Source organism: Danio rerio, chromosome 23 (genome assembly GCF_049306965.1).
Source record: "Danio rerio strain Tuebingen ecotype United States chromosome 23, GRCz12tu, whole genome shotgun sequence".
Classification (NCBI taxonomy): domain Eukaryota; kingdom Metazoa; phylum Chordata; class Actinopteri; order Cypriniformes; family Danionidae; genus Danio; species Danio rerio.
The window spans coordinates 26,303,318-26,320,804 of NC_133198.1; the positions used below are offsets into that span (position 1 = coordinate 26,303,318).

Sequence of the window (17,487 nt, forward strand, 5' to 3'; positions counted from 1 at the left end):
CACCACCCTCCCGCCCCACCAGCAGGATGGCTCAAAGCCCCAGCTCATTACTACTGTCACACCGGCAGTGGAGAGGCTTGGCACAGCCTCGTGTACTTAATTGAATTAGACATACCCGCTTGTTTAGTCATTGTGTGATGGCATGAGAATCCCGCAGCCTTTTTCCATGATAAAAACGAGAGGCCTCGGCAACACTTGTCAGCAGATCTAAGCGTCCCGAACGGAGCGTGAAACTGTATAGCCGGAGGAGAAGGTGGCAGGGATGGAGAAGACACTCACGCTGAAGCATCTCTTCAGGTGCCTACTAAGGAATGCTGGGAGCAGTGTGTTTGGGCACTGTATCTGTGCTCAGTAATCACACAGTAATCAGTGTCTGACTAAGATATGAACACGTGTTTGGAGGTCAGCAGTAAATAATGTGTTGAGTTTGAGCCAAACCGTTGGTCTTACTGCGACATTTGAAAAAATAAAAATAAATTAATTCGATTTTAGCAGATTTGCAAATGATCAAAAAAAAAAAGTAATTATGAAGAAAATTATCAATATGAATTATATAGGATGATATTATATTGCCAATTATAGTTTTTTATGACTGATAAATAGTAATGGTCAATTATTTTAATGTTTTGTCTAAATAAACAAAATGTCAATAAAAAATAAGAAAAAAAGTAAGTGATTAGAGATCTTTACATTCAATACAGTGCTCAACATATGTACACCCATTTTTGAAAATGAATATTTTTATCCATTTCTAAGTCAATGTAGGTCATATATATTGGTTAAACAAAACAGATTATAAAACTTATATAAATATTAAAATAATATTTTAGTCATCAAACATCTTTAGAAACAGAAAGATAATGCATTTAAATTGATGTGAAATATAAGGGGAAAAATTACAAACTACAAAATTACAAAGTTTCTCTTGAATTTTGCAGTTTAAACCTTTTGATTTCGAATTTTCCTATAGAAATTCTTTATGTAAATGAGAGATTTGTGAGGGGTGTACTCATATGTGCTGAGCACTGTATATACAGCTGAAGTCAAAATTATTAGTTCTCCCGTGAATTTTTTTTTGCAAAAATTTCCCAAATAATGTTTAACAGAGCAAGGATTTTTTCACAGTAATTCCTATAATATTTTTTCTTCTGAAAAAAAAATCTTATTTGTTTTATTTCAGCTAGAATAAAAGCAGTTTTACATGTTTTCAAAAACATTTTAAGGTCAAAATTATTAGTTCTCTTAAGCTATAGATTTTTTTTAATTGTCTGCATAAAAAACAATTAGTTAAGCATTAGTTATATACAATTAGTTAACAATTAGTTATAAATTAGCTATTGAAAATATTATGTTTAGAAAAGTGTTGAAAAAAATTATTTTCATTAAACACAAATCATATAAAGTTGTGATGTAATCAATGGACTTACATTAAACACACATTCGGAGCAATAAGATAAAATAAAAAAGTAAGATAGATGTACAAATAGAGAAATTTAACAGAAACATTGGACTAATGAAAAATTTTGTAAGATTTATTTATAATTTCTTATACTCACAAAAGTATTTTAAATATAAAGGTAAATTATCAGTAATATTGTGAAATATTAGTACATTCTAAAATAACTACTTTGTATTTAACAAAGCTATCCCATGGCAATTTGTAACTTTTTGATTTAGTGGCTAATTCATATGAATATCACCCAATGACAGTTGGGTTCAGGGGCGGGGTTGGGTGCCACTCCACCTTTTTAAAATCCTACATTTTCATACGACTAAACTCGAATTCATTCACTTATGAATTCATACGAATTACCACTAAACTGACAAAACGTAAAATACTTTGAGAGATCAGGCTGATTTGAATTCAGTTTGATTTGTATATATATTTTTGTTCTTTTACATAAACACAGACCACACAGTGCTGATATTTCATGCATTCCTAGAATTCCCATTTCCTATATAAAAACATTTTTGTCTTTTGATTTCACAATGGACATAAAGGAGGCAAAACGTCACTACCAGATGACATCAGAAGTAAGAACTCTGCCCCATGACCCACATCTCTTAACCTAACTTTAAAAGACAACAGCCTGTATGCACTTTTGGATTTGAAAGTTTTGCTTTAAAATTCAGGGCAAAAGAGGCTGAGCAAAAGAGACAGAACGCTGGTGAAAGAGCCGCCTAATGTGATTGCCCTCTGCATTTATCCAGCCAGCTTTGAAGAGCGCTAAGAGGAGATGCCTCAGTGCTGTCACTACATAATGTCACCTCACTAACCTTCGGGGTCAGAGCCAGACTAACACCGTAACCCGGGGCCCTGATCCGCCTCCAGCCCCTTTAGTGGTGCACCCAGCTGTCAGTAATGCAGCCCAAACTTTATTCAATTCGAGATCAGTCAACGTGAAAGGATAATCTCTGAATAATTGGAGCCTATGGACCCTGGAGAATCTTAAACTTTCCCTCAATACCTCTGACTTCTTCTCTAAGAGGACACCCTTGTTACCCTCAGTGAACAACCAGATGGGCAATTATAATTCTGCAATAATCGTTGAGAGGGTTTTCAGTGGCCGGCTGAGGGTTGTCAGTCAGCCTGAGAGGGCGTAAACATGGCTTCTTCTAGGCCACCAGCATTCAACAAGTGGAACACCAGACGGTCCACCATTCTAATCCATTTCTCTTCCTCTTCACATGAATTAAAAGCACACAATTAAATGACTGAGACGGTCACATTCCTCCACATTAGCATTGAAGAGTCGCAACATTCCTGAGATGTTTCCCATTATGACCTACGGACTGTAGAGCTTTTGAAATGTCACGGATAATGCATGACGTTTTGATGAACACTTCATTTCAAACATACAATCGCAATAAATCTTCATTTCGCTCACTCTGGGAAATCTGTCATGGAGATGATTTATAGCGACCCAAAACTACTGTCTAAAGATGTCAATTCTCAGAAAGTTTACTGAAAGTTTATTTTAATAGAGTCAATAAAACGACAAATCAAATGTATCAACAAATGATTTTGATCAAAACAAAAAGATAAAGGAACTCTGTTTACGTTTGAAAACTGACCTTTCCATCAACTAAATCACATAGAGCATGAATGGACGACACAGAGAGAGCATCCTCTCCGTTGTGGTTTATGCATCTGTCTCTCTGCGGTGTTGATGATCTGCTAATGGAAGCCTCTGTCACACTGGGAGGCCTGATGCGGAACACAATACAATATGAAAATTAGCATCGCTGGTGCTGCCGCTACTATAATCAGTCATCGGACTGTCAAATTCACTTCGGTGGCACCAGTAGAGATGGCAAGCTGCCAGATCACACCTGTGAGAGCATTAGAAACATGAAGTTTAATCTGGGTCGGCTTGCACACGTCATGCATTTTCTCTGTTCAGACAGCTGTCTGTTTGTTAAAATACCAGGGGTTAATTGCAATCTGATTGCACAAACCAATTCTGAAGGTGGTTAGAAACGCATTTCAAAAGCAATTGGAAAGCTGAAATTAGATTTTTTTTGTCTGTTTTGTTTTTGTTCTGTTTTTTTTACACTGCATCTTATTTTCTGAAACAAATTCTGAAATAAATCACTCCTTTGGCAAACTTTTAAACAAGTTTAAACAGACACTATTTGCAAATCTCATGCTCTCTTTATGCAAAAGCACATTCTCACTCACTAAAATACAATTTTGCGCTGAGATGCTCTTGTGTTTACAGCTAAACTGCAAACAAGCAGCGAAGGAGAGGCAGATGAGAATGTTGACAACCATGAACAGCTGTGCAGAGTGGCCAACCATGGATCTGTCAGACCAGCTTTTCCACTGGCTTTTAATTTATTTTGCAGTAGCATTCACTGAATAATTATTTCAATGATGTTTAACAGAGCAAGGAATTTTTCACAGTAACTCCTATAATACGTTTTCTTCTGGAGAAAGTCTTTTTTGTTTTATTTGGGCTAGAATAAAAGCAGTTTTAAATTTAAAAAAATATTTTAAGGTCAGAATTATTAGCCCTCTTAAGCAACTTTTTTTTCAATTGTCTGCATAAAAACAATTAGTTAATATGTTTTAAAATGTGTTGAAAAATATCTTATTTTCATTAAACAGAAATTATAGTTATATACAAATACATATTATACACACATCCAGAGCAATGCAATGAAATGAAATGCAATGCAATGCAATGCAATGCAATGCAATAAAATAAAATAAAATAAAATGTAAGATACATGTACAAATAAAGAAATTAACAGAAAATCTAAAAAGAAAGAAGTCATTAGACTCCATGCTTTCAGAAGTTTTTATATATTTAGTCAGAAGGGTCAAGAGCTTTGTGAATGTAGTAAATATGTTCAGCCGATCTTTGTGTCTGGTGAGAACACTTTTAGCTTAGCTTAATTAGCATAGATCAATAAATCATATTCGGCTATGAACATATCACTCAAAAATTACCAAAAATTTATATTTTCTATTTAAAGCTTGACTCTTCTGTGGCTTCAATATGTAATAACATAGACTGAAAATGAAAATTAGCTGTTTTATGTTCAGATATAAGAATTATACTCTCATTCTGGCATAATAATCAAGTAACTTTACCGTCATACCATGGCTGCAGCAGGCACAATGATATTACGCAGCACCTGAAAATAAGCTAATTTCCGTCATTATAACAAACGTGACCACTTGCACAATGGAGACATTTGTAAGAGACGATTCAGAACATATTTAGTTCGGTGCAAATCTTAAATCATATAAATTTGTTATTATAAAGTTATATTGTCAATTATAAAGTTAGCTGATTTTCAGATGCTGCTAAATATCCTACATAATATTTTACATACATTTTTTCTAATATATCTATTTTGTATTTAAGATTTTCATATCAAGTTTAAATAAAGAAAAGAGAAAAAAAAACTCATTCAAACTATCAATAAAAATACAATAGTTACTCAATAGTACTAAAATCACACTTCCAGAAAATAGAGGAACGCATATAAAACACACTATGAATGTAACAACAGTCACTTTAAAAGTGAAAGTGCAAAATCCAAATGATGTTAAATGTTGATCATTTTGAATATCAGCCTGATCAAATATAATGAACTTATGGCATCCTGTTAGCTGAAGCAACACCAGTGACCTCTTCTCCTCACAGGATAAACCTTCATTTGATGACATTAAACTATTATAACAACAAGAGGAAAGAGAAGGTGCACAGTCCCCAAAACAAACAGAAATGCAGTACAGTCTGCCACACTTCAACAAATCTCCCAACAATGAGTCAAGCAAAATATTTTCTCTGCTCAATCAGACTGGCACATTACTTCCTGATCTGGAGGAGACAGCAACCAGTGGCTCAAAAACGGCCTGTTTTCCATGCCACAACTTCCTGACTGCCATCCAGCCAATGAGAAAAAAACATCCACAAAAGGGGAAACAGAAAACAGAAAAGCTGCCCATTGTGCAAGTGACCAGTCTCTTTAGCAACAGCAGAGAAACGAGCAGACAGACGGCTGTAAAATAAAAATGCCGCCTGGACCAGAACTCATTAATGAGACACTGAAGAGACCAAGATTTATGATCTGCTGCAGGAGCTCAGACAAGAGCACTACAAAACTGTTTCAAACTAAACATCCCAATGAATTTCAATACATGCTATATAGATTGTAAAGCGCAAAGACTTAATGAAACTGGATTTCACATGCAACAGGGTCAGAAATTTGAAATTTTATTTTGTAGACTTTTTTGCAATTTTTATCATTTAATATAAAAGTTTAGTCAGTTAACTCTAATTATGTTGTTCAAGTACTTACAATAAATCAGAGTACTAGGAACTATTACAAAAGTGCAAGAAGAACAAAATAATCATTATAGTGAAATATTAGTGCTATTGTCATTTTTATAATGATTATTAATGTTAATTAATATAATTGGAAAAAGTCAGACATGCAGAAAAGGTTCAGTGCTAAAGTAAATAAATAAATATTTAAATAAATAAATAAATAAATATTTCCCAATGCTGGATTGCAGCTGGAAGGGCATCCTCTGCTAAAAAATATGCCAGAGTTGTTGGTGGTTCATTTTGCTTTGGTTGCAGGGACTAAGCTGAAGGAAAATTAACTAACTAACTAACTGGATGGATGGATGGATAAAAAAGAAAAAGTAATTAATTAATTAAGAGATAAATAAATAAATAAATAAATAAATAAATAAGTAAATAAATGCATTATAAATAAATTGAATATGCATTTTAGTTTCCCCCACAGTATAAAGACACGCGCTACAGGTGAATGGAATAAACTAAATTGGCCAAAATGTATGTGTGTGACTGAGCGTGTATGGATGTTTCCCAGTGAAGGGTTGCAGCTGGAAGGGCATCCGCTGTGTAAAACATATGCTGAATAAGTTGGCTGTTCATTCCGCTGTGAAAACCCCTGATGAAGGGACTAACCTGAAGAATGAAATTAGGCTTTAAAAACTTAGTACATTGTAAGACAAATTAACTTTTATGTGTTGCACACAAATTAAATATACAATACATTTCGTATATATATATATATATATATATATATATATATATATATATATATATATATATATATATATATATATATAAATATGTTTATGTTTAGATATTGAGTGACTGATTACAAGGTCTGTTTCAAAACAGCACAAAAGTAAATCTAGCTGTCAAATAGTTTTCCCCCAAACATTTTGACATTTATGTGGCAATTACAGTCCACCTCAAAAACGAAAGTGTATCTATAAATGACAAGTATCCGAATGAAAGCCTCCATTTCCCCCTCTAATCCTCTTTAATTACCCTGTTAGTGTGAAAGCCCTTGTGAGCAGATCTCTTAAGTGGCTGTATATTATAAATCAATGATGGTTTGTTATTCCGTTCATTTAAACAAAGGGGAGACGCATAAAAAGTCATTAAAATGACACGTGAATTGGCAAACAAACTGTTTAATTTGTGTCTGCCCTGTGAAGGGGGCTGAGCAACAGTGACGTCGGGGGGCCAAAGGAAAATTTACATCTGATTCGAGTTTAATGGGCCGTGGCGGGACGGCCGCCTGGCCTCCAAGGAAACCAATCTTTTCTCAAGATTTTCAACAGGCCAAAATGTTCCTTTTTTTGTTAATTTCCAATGTGTCATGTGATCCCAATGGGGCTGGAGCTTGTATGTATCAATTTGTTTCTGTTGCGGGCCCCGCAATAGGCCAGCAATGAATATATGGGCTATTGAGTCACGCCGCACAATGGGCACAGCTGATGCGGTTGCCACAGAGAAACGCCCACACAAAGCACAGGAATGATGACATATGGTCCCAACCTGCCTCGGTCAGGACACCCCCAATAGCCCCGACTGCATTGGGTGACAAAACCCTCAAGCAGGCCATTTATCTGTGCCTACTCATTTCATGCTAAAATAAACTTTTTATAAAGTTTCCACAGGCCAGGCACAAGGAGTAAAACAGAGGCCCCAAAGGCACCGTGTAAAGTGAGGAATTCATCATTAAGTGATTAACAAAGACTCCTTTACCACCTGCTCCTGAATTTATACGCACATTACTGACAGCTTGTGCCTCTTAGAGGATATAGAAAAAGCAAAATAGATAGAAAGTATAAGATAGTGTCAGTGTTTGATAAGGCTTGCAAAACAAAAAGTCAACAAAATGCTAGTTATATACAATGGAATGTGATGGAATGTGACAAATTTTAGATGATTACATTAAAAGTAACTATATATATATATATATATATATATATATATATATATATATATATATATATATATATATATATATATATATATATATGTATATATATGTATATATATATATATATATTTGAAGTCAGAATTGTTAGCCCCCCTTTGATTTTTCTTTTCGTTTTTAAATATTTCCCAAACGATGTTTAACAGAGCAAGATAATTTTCACAGTATGTCTGAAAATATTTTCTTCTGGAGAAAGTCTTATTTTTTTTATTTTGGCTAGAATAAAAGCAATAAAAAAAACATTTTAAGGTCAAATTTATTAGCCCCTTTAAGCTATTTTTTTTCCATAGTCTACAGAACAAACCATCATTTTACTATAACTTACCTAATTACCCTAACCTGCCTAGTTAACCTGATTAATCTAGTTAAGCCTTTAAATGTCACGTCTAGCTGTATAGAAGTGTCCTGAAAAATATCTAGTAAAATATTATTTACTGTCATCATGATAAAGCTAAATAAATCAGTTATAGAAATGAGTTATTAAAACTATTATTTCTAGAAATGTGTTGAGAAAATCTTCTTTCCATTAAATAGAAATTGGGGGAAAAAATAAACAGGGTACTAATACTTCTGACTTCAAATTTGGATCAACATCAACTCTGTTATATTGAATATAGAAAGGCATTACCATCTATATAGCATTGATAGAAAAGCCTGTGGCTTGCTTCAATAGATTTCATTTTCTCTGGCGGGAAATTCTGAAAGATTTTTCTTCTCTCATTCATTTGTACAAAATGTTTAATATGCACCAACATGTCCTCTGCTACTATGATAGACAAGCCATTCAGTGCCTGCTTTGAGGTTAGCAGCTAAAGGCATAAAGTGTTGTTAGAGGTTTAAAAACAATACGTTAAATATAAATTAGTAACAAAATCAAATGTTCATTATAACATTTAAGCATTTTTCACTTCAGATAAGTAAAATTTAATTTAAACTTGAAACAGAAAAATATATGTAATTGAGATATAAATGTAGGAATTTAGCTTTTGCATAGTAATATGTGCTTCTTAAAGTAGTAATAACAGTACTAATAATATACAAAATATACATTAAAAATGCTGGGCTGTTTTAAAAGATAGAAGAGCCAAGCAAGACAGCACAGAGGCGCAGTGGGTAGCACAAATGCCTCACAGCAAGAATGTCGTTGGTTCAAGCCCTGGCTGGGTCAGTTGGCGTTTCTGTGTGAAGTTTGCATGTTCTCCCCGTGTTCGCATGGATGTCCTTTGGGTGCTCCAGTTTTCCCTCACAAGTCCAAAGATATGCGCTATAGGTAAATTGGATAAGCTAAAATTTTCCATAGTGTATGAGTGTAAATGAGTGTGTATGGGTGTTTCCTAGTGATGGGTTGCAGCTGGAAGGGCATCCTTTGCGTAAAACAAAAGCTGGATAAGTTGGTGGTTCATTTCGCTGTGGCGACCCCTGATTAATAAAGGGACTAAGCCGGAAAGAATGAATGACAAACCCAAGCATTTTATAAACATGATTTATGTTTGGTGAATAAATTAAATTGGGTTTGCCCATGTTTTCTTCTGCTTTAATTTAATCAGCAAACAAAAATAATAAATAATAATTTGATAAAAACAAATTTAAAATGTTTCCAAAAAATGTAATTACATAGTTATGTTTTTTCTTACATTTAATTCATTAGAAAAGCTTTCTTATGACAAAATTTTTAATGAAATTAATCAAATAAAACAAAAAACAAAAAATAAAATAAAATAAAAGTGATGAATGAATGAATGAATGAATGGATGGATGGATGGATGGATAGATGAATGAATGAATGAATGAATGAATGAATGAATGAATATATGAATGAATGAATGAATGAATGAATGAATGAACGAACGAATGAATGAATGAATGAATGAATGAATGAATGAATGAATGAATGAATGAATGAATGAATGAATGAATGAATGAATGAATGAATGAATTGGGCCCCTGACCTAAACTGTGTCCATGCATAAGAAAATGTTTTCTACAGCTGTAATAAACTCCTCAGATTCCTGAAACATGTCTTCTTCTTTCTTTTTTCTGTCTCAAGCGAATAAGTGTAACTTGGGCAGATCAGTCACAGTTATGCCAGACTTTCCCATGGAATGATAAGACAATTGCTCAGAGCCCATTAAATGCAGTGGGTGCCAAGCATCTGAATTCTTCGGATGGTTAAAGTGGAATGGTTAACCCCCTGGAGTCTGTGCAGAAACTCAATACTTTAATGGTCACAGAGAGAGAGTGAACATGCTTGTAATGGGAATGAGAGCATAACAACAACTAAAATTAGAAAATACATGTTCATACATGGAGGTTGTTTAAATGAATCACTGAACTGTATATGAACTACAGTTATTGAACTTTATTTGAATTATGTGTGTGCTTCAAAACACTGCTGTCTCCAGAAAACAAGTGTTTGCTGAATGATAAAATGTTATTTTTAACATACCTTCAATCATACATATGCACTTTAATTTACAAATATTGGCAGTAAATTTCACAAAAAAATACAAACAAGCAGGGGCGGATTTTACAAATAATCGAGTTAAGCGGCTGCTTAGGGCCCCGGGAATTCTGTGGGACCCCAATAAATATCTATAAATATGAATTATACCTATAAACTATATAACATCATTTTCTATCATATTTTGTATGGTGAGAGTTAAACAAATACAATTTTAACTTAATTAAATATTATTTAGTAAACAATCAAATATATTATGTTATATAAATATATATTATAATTATAATAATTGTAATGTTACGTAGCACTAATATTACAAATTTAAATATCCATCATGGAGCAGTCCCGCAGTTAAAGTTATACTCAAAGGGGGCTAATAATTCTGACTTCAGCTATATATATATATATATATATATATATATATATATATATATATATATATATATATATATATATATATATATATATATATATATATATATATATATATATATATATATATATATATATATATATATATACATACATATATAATTTACTGTCATCATGGCAAAGATAAAATAAATTAGTTAATAGACATAAGTTATTTAAAAACTATTATGTTTAGAAATGCAGTAAAAAATCTTCCCTCTGTTAAACAAAAATTGGGGAAAAAATAAACAGTGGGTGAATAATTCAGGCGGCTAATAATTCTGACTTCAACTGTATATATGTATTTTTTTAGTTGTAAATACATTTTACAAAAAAAAATAAGTAAATAAAAAATTATATTTTATAATATTTGAAATATTTTACAGTAGAAAAGAAGATTGAGTCATTTAACAAACAGCAGTATAAACAAAAATTTTATAAAAGTAGAAAGGGTGCATTTTAGGACTTGGGCCTCATAGCTGGAATTGCTCAGGGCTCCAAAATCACTAAATGCGCCTCTGCAAACAAGTAAATTAATATTTTATTTAACATTTTTTATTTAAAATGTTTACTAATCAACAATTAACAAAATAAACTACAAATCCATACACTTATGGAATATAACTTAGGGAAAACGCAAACTGTTTAAATTAAACTTTTATTGTTAAGTTATTAATATAAAAAAAAAATAATAATATATATATATATATATATATATATATATATATATATATATATATATATATATATATATATATATATATATATATATATATATATATATATATAATTATTATTATTATTATTTAATATGTTTTATGTGTCTGAAGATTAAAAAAACTGTAGTCTGCAATATTAACAGTCTGTACATCACTTTATTTTTTATTAAGCATCAAAATCACATATTATTATTTGTCATTGTATTATTGTTTACTTTAATTAGCATTAAATGACTGCATGCATGCAATACTTCCTACTAATCTTCAAGACTGTCAAATTATTACCTAATTAGACATTTTGAAACAAGAGGAACTTATGTAGCATTTTTTCCTTTCTGTGAACTGCTCCTTTAAGAGCTCACGTGTGGCATTAAGTTTGATTAGCATAATTAATCCTCTGAATTGGACAAGCAAATGAATGAGTGACAAGGTAACTGTGGTAGCATGCTGCCCTAGAGCTGAATGTAAAAACAACAATGGGCGAATAAATTAGCTGGCTTAAAGACAAACAGCGGAGGAAAAAAAGCGGATGCAGTTAACAGTTATAGACTGAAAACTTATTTGCATTTCACAACACGTTTTTCCCAAAGATGCGAGCGGCAACACTGATGAAAAGATTATAAAATGTCGCAATAAAGAAGAAAACGTGAACGTATTGTCAGGAAGTGGCACAGTTTCGCTGCTAACTGGATTTGCGGAGATAATCTGAGTTTGAATAAGACATCTTATGAGCTGTCCCTGTGGATTACTCATTGAGAAAACTAGGTGATGTCATCACAGACTTTTGTCTCATGGGGGGCTGGGAGTGAGCACTGAATAGGGATAAGAGCCCTCTTCTTAAACTCCACATGACACAATAGATAAAAAATGAATGAATGTAAAGAAAAGGGAAAAAACTGACATGCAGGCTAATATTTTTTGCGCTATATATCTTCTTAAACTCTTAAAATAGCCTAAATATTGAACATGAAGTGAAAAATCCTATAGGCCAGTTTAAAGAATTAACTTTAGTGCATGTCTTTGCTGTTTGTATTTCATATCATGCAGTAAAGAGAAAGTGTACTTTCGGCTGCAAAATGAAACCACCATACAATGGGACCAGGGTATCTGATTCACAAAAAAAAAAAAAAGTAAATAAAGTAAATCATACAGTGTATAGAGTGCAGTCAGACTGACTAGTTCATGGCTTTCAAATGGCTTTTGAGTTATGTATAATTGGAGGTTGGAGGCAATTCTAAATGGCCAGCTCAGCACCAAATGGGTGGGATTTGAGATCCAAGTGGGCGGTACAAACATCCTGTGGCTTTTATTCGTTTGATTGTATTCATTCTGATATTATTTATTAAAAATGAATGAATGAGTTTTCTGATGATCCTGATTATGACATTCAACAGGGTCGAAAAGTTTAAATTTAAAGAGGCAATAAGCTTTATACACTGAAGGCAAAAAATAAATAAAACTTGATTGATTGGTTTATTGACTGATTTTATTCCAACTGACACCAACTGTAAAGCTATCAGTACAAAAAAATAAATAAATAAAACAGTAACTATTGTTGTACAGAATCATCAAAATGACCCATCTGTAATTATTCTCGTTTTAACCCAACCTACATACTGTACTGTAGAAGTTCTTGTTATTAGTCTCATCAATTATTGTTTAAACATTTTTTTTATTTAATGACAGGTTTAGGCTACAAAATATTTACATGACAGTCACTGCCTGTGTTTACTTTTTTGTTTCAGTTGGAATAAATTATTTGGATTAACAAAAACAAAGTATTAACAAAGTATTCATTTTTATTTTTTTTTTTTGGCTTAGTCCCTTTATTAATCTGGGGTCACCACAGCGAAATGAACCGTCGACTTTCCGGCATATGTTTTACGCATTGGATGACCTTCCAGCTGCAAACCATCACTGAGAAACATCCATACACACTCATTCACACACACACACTATGGACAATTTAGCTTACTCAATTCACCTGTACCGCATCTCTTTGGACTTGTGGGGGAAAACGGAGCTCCGGAGGAAACCCATGCAAACACGGGGAGAACTCCACACAGAAATGACAACTGACCCAGCTGAGGCTCGAACCAGAGACTTTCTTGCTGTGAGGTGATTGTGCTACTGTCAAGTATGCACGTCAAATAAGCCGTCAAAATGCCCCATTCCTTAAACAAAATAATGAATTTTGTTTCATTCACCATATCATTTATGCACAATACATCACATACATACACAAACCTTTTTACGTCCTTTAAGATTTAAAAAATGTATTGATAAGTGGCGTGTCTGATTATGCATTGTTTTCTCATCATTAGCCACTTGGCATCTTTAACAAAGTGTGTTAAATCACAGAGAAGGTGAAACTAACAACTTTTTTACACAAGTATTTAACAGAATTGACAGATTTCTAAAGCAGCACAACCAGGCAGCCCAACATTTAGGCAAAACGAATCAACTTTTTTATGTCATCTTATACTTCAATTTTCCATCAAATCTTCTGACTGATCAAATGCTCTCTAGTATTCGACATGTCCCACACCCCTCAAGAGTGTATTACTGATGCTGAAAATAAGTCATTTTTCCATGTAAAAAATCAAAATTGAGGGTTTGACTAAACACTTGCAAAAATAGGAAAATAATAAACTTGTTAAGTTAAACTTCTTATTAGTCATTTTGAACACCCCTACCCAGTAGATGAAAATATATTGCACACACACATACATAGTTAGCAAACAAGAAACTACACGATGCTTAATTGTATCTGTTACACACAGTGTCCATTTTAATTTGGTGAATAGTACTTTGTAAGAGGGCGGCGCATTGGCGCAGTATTTACCGATGTTGCCTCACAGCAAGAAGGTTGTTGTTTTGAGCGTCGGCTGGGTCAGTTGGCATTTCTGAGTGGAGTTTGCATGTTCTCCCCGTGTTGCTGTGGGTTTGTTCCTGGTGCTCTGGTTTCCCAAAAAGTCCATAGACATGCAGTTTAGGCTAATTGGGTAAGCCATACTGTCCATAGTGAATGTGTGTGAGTGAGAGTGTATGGGTGTTTGCAAGTGATGGGTTACAGCTGGAAGGGCATCTGCTTCATAAAACAGATGCTGGATAAGATGGTGGATCATTCCGCCATGGCGACCCATGATTAATAACGGGACTAAGCCGAAAAGCAAATGAATGAATGAATGTACTACACTCTCAGAAATAAAGGTACATAAGCAGTCACTTGGGTGGTACTTTTTTAAAAGGTACGCATTTGTACTTAAAAGGTCCATATTGGTACCTCAAAAGTATATATTAGTACCTGAAAAATTTAAGAGGAACACTTATGTACTTTTTAGGTACTATTATGTAGCCTTGTAGTGCACAGGCGTGGTCTCAATCTAAGCTTTTAGATGCCATCTTTATTTTTTAGCATGAATCCAGATGATTTTGCATATAAAATGCAGTAATAGATACATCTATAAACTTCATTCTTTTTTTGTGATCAACGTTTTATTGTCTTTAGAATAAAAAAAAGACATTTAAACAAACAAACAGGGGAGGGGGGGGGGGCAACAGACATATCAATAATTTTCAATCTGAAAGAAAAGAAAAAAAAAAACACCTTTACATGGTCATTCTTTTATATGTTCCAAAATGCTGGAAGAAAAACATTTCCATCCTAGAATGGTACTAGGTCTAGCCTTATTAATTTGTGCTATTGTAGCTTTACAAGTCACTGTTTTAAGGAGGCTATGAATCCAAAATGTTTTTGCACATATGTGCAGAGAGAACACATTTTTTTATGATTGCCTTCTTTGCAGCTGTAAAATCTAGCAAGCAACATTCTCTTCTTTAGTGTACTCATACAGAAATAAAAATCATCATTTAGAAGACATAAACCCTGATTAGACACATAATCAACTTGTAGTAAAAAGGACAAAACAGAATTTCCATTAGACCACAGGTCGACAACAATTGGACAATCCCAAGACATATGAAGAAAAATATAAACTACATTCTGAAATTGATAAGATGAAGGAAGCTCAGGAGAAAAGAAGTAAAGCAGGATTCAGATATGAACCATATGCCTTCCTACCTTGGATTGCATCTTGTATATTGGCTTGAATTTTTCCGCTTCACCATGTTTCAAAGAAGGGTACGAAAGAGCATTTCACAACGTCTCACAAATATGATGGAACCTGTTGTGGATGACAGAAAAATATTATCCACTGTAGTCTTTTCGACATTTGACATTGTAAAGCATCCCATTAAACCAATTGTTGTCCTCCTAGAAACATTATCAAATGATACAAAATAATAAACAAAATTATCAATTAATTGACTGTTTTATCTTGATGCCTATTGTGATGTATGAATCACATAAGCCACCTATAAAGAAATGGACTGGGCAAAAATCAATGATATATGGTGTAGTCTGTGCTCAGCTTGGAAATCAGTGTGAGTAATGCAGTATGAATTTATATCTAATGACTCGTGAGTCAATATTTTTTATGGAAATAATTTATTAACAGGTTGGTTAAACAGGCAGAGATATCCAAAAAAGTAATCCAGGTAAGTTTACGGCAGCTAACAACCAAGATTTAAAGACAGTATTTGGGGGGGGGGGGGGGGGGGGGGGGGACACAGCCCTGAAAACAAAGAAACCAAGAACACACATAGAATTGTCCATAACATAAAATAAGCCATAAATATGTGAAAGTGTGGTGCTTAAATAGTCTAGAACCAATCTTGGTCCTGAGGGCCCGCTGTTAATAAGAAAAGGTGCATCAGCTGTGTAAGTGCAAAGGGTTATGGGAAATGGAGTCTGAGTGATCCACATGGGTGATGTTTAGAGTCCCCTCTAGTGTGGCTTGTGGGCACTCCAGTTGCTAACTGTGATATACAGTTTACATAACGTAACACATACTGCAAATCTGCTTTGAAACAGCCTCTAAAGCTGTTTAAGGGATTTATTTCAGAGAAAGTGATATAACATGCCTGAATTTCTGCTAAAATTACTGAATTTTGAACATCCTTTATTAATGTAGAAAAATTAAAGAGAGGTAAAAGTGCATAGAAAGCAGTTAACAGAAGGTGCACTTACTGTAGGCTTGGGAGCATGCAAACGACGCCTATCAACAGCTTTCTAGTTTAATGTTTATGAAAATGTCATAATTTTGAACAAACAAGCCATTTATTTATTTTGTTTTACAAATTTCTTTTACCAGAGTCTGAATGTTTTCATGGAATCTGCTCTGAACTGAACCAATCAGAACGATTACTGATCATCCAACAGACTTGGTTTTTTAGTGATGCTCTTAACTAAATGCAAGTTTGCGTAGAAAAGTAACATTAATATCAAAGCTCCGGATGGCAAAAAATTTTGAATGTCCATTTGAGAATTAGTAGACTGTCTGCTTAATATCGATCGATACTGTTCCTTCAACAGACATTTAACTGACTATAAGAAACTTTGTAAGTACATGTCAATCCTAAATTCCAATCCTAACCATAACCTAACAATCTACTTATCTACTAATGTAATGAGAATAAGTTGACATGTAGATGCAGTGTAACTTAAATTCAATAAGCGGACCATCAAGATAGAGTGTGACCATAAGTTCTAATGGTTTTCACTAAAAATATAATAAAAAAATATTAAACCAACAATTCTGAACCATAAAACCAGCATGTTTTAATGCTTTCCATTGTTTTTTGACAAATTAGAAACTTGTGGTTTTAATATCATTACAGTTTTCTTTATAACACTTAAATATGAACTATGAAATCTGTGATGGTTTCTATTTTTTCCCTGCAGGGACATCAGTCCTGTATGAGTAACAAATCTTAAATCAGCAAACAGCAAAACGGAAAACTGAAGTGACGCAGAATGGCTGTGGTCTCTTCTGATTTTTTTACACACATTCTTTATTGTCTGCCCCCAGATGTTTCCTCTGCTGAACAGAAAGTCAAAGTTTCTCTAGGATTCATGGGGTGAGGCTGAATGAAGCGTCTTCCAAGATTTTTTTTTTCCAGTCCGTTCATTCACAAGAAATGACAATGCTCTTTAAATATGTCTTGTTAACCCTGTTCCATCACTTTAGTTATCAGTGCTCCTGTCTA

At 33.5% G+C, this 17,487-nt stretch overlaps 1 long non-coding RNA gene across 16 annotated transcripts in view; it reads right to left on the reverse strand.

Annotated features, from left to right (window-relative positions):
• Positions 1–17,487, reverse strand: part of LOC137489184 (uncharacterized) — a 175,458-nt gene that overhangs the window by 67,082 nt on the left and 90,889 nt on the right. For 9 of the 16 annotated variants that reach the window (XR_012398516.1, XR_012398510.1, XR_011008534.2 and 6 more), the window contains one exon: positions 15,461–15,563. This is a non-coding gene — a long non-coding RNA (uncharacterized lncRNA). Of the gene's footprint in view, positions 1–1,865; positions 3,334–15,460; positions 15,564–17,487 lie in introns of those variants that run through there. The other 7 variants (XR_012398514.1, XR_012398519.1, XR_012398521.1 and 4 more) reach the window with 5 other exon arrangements.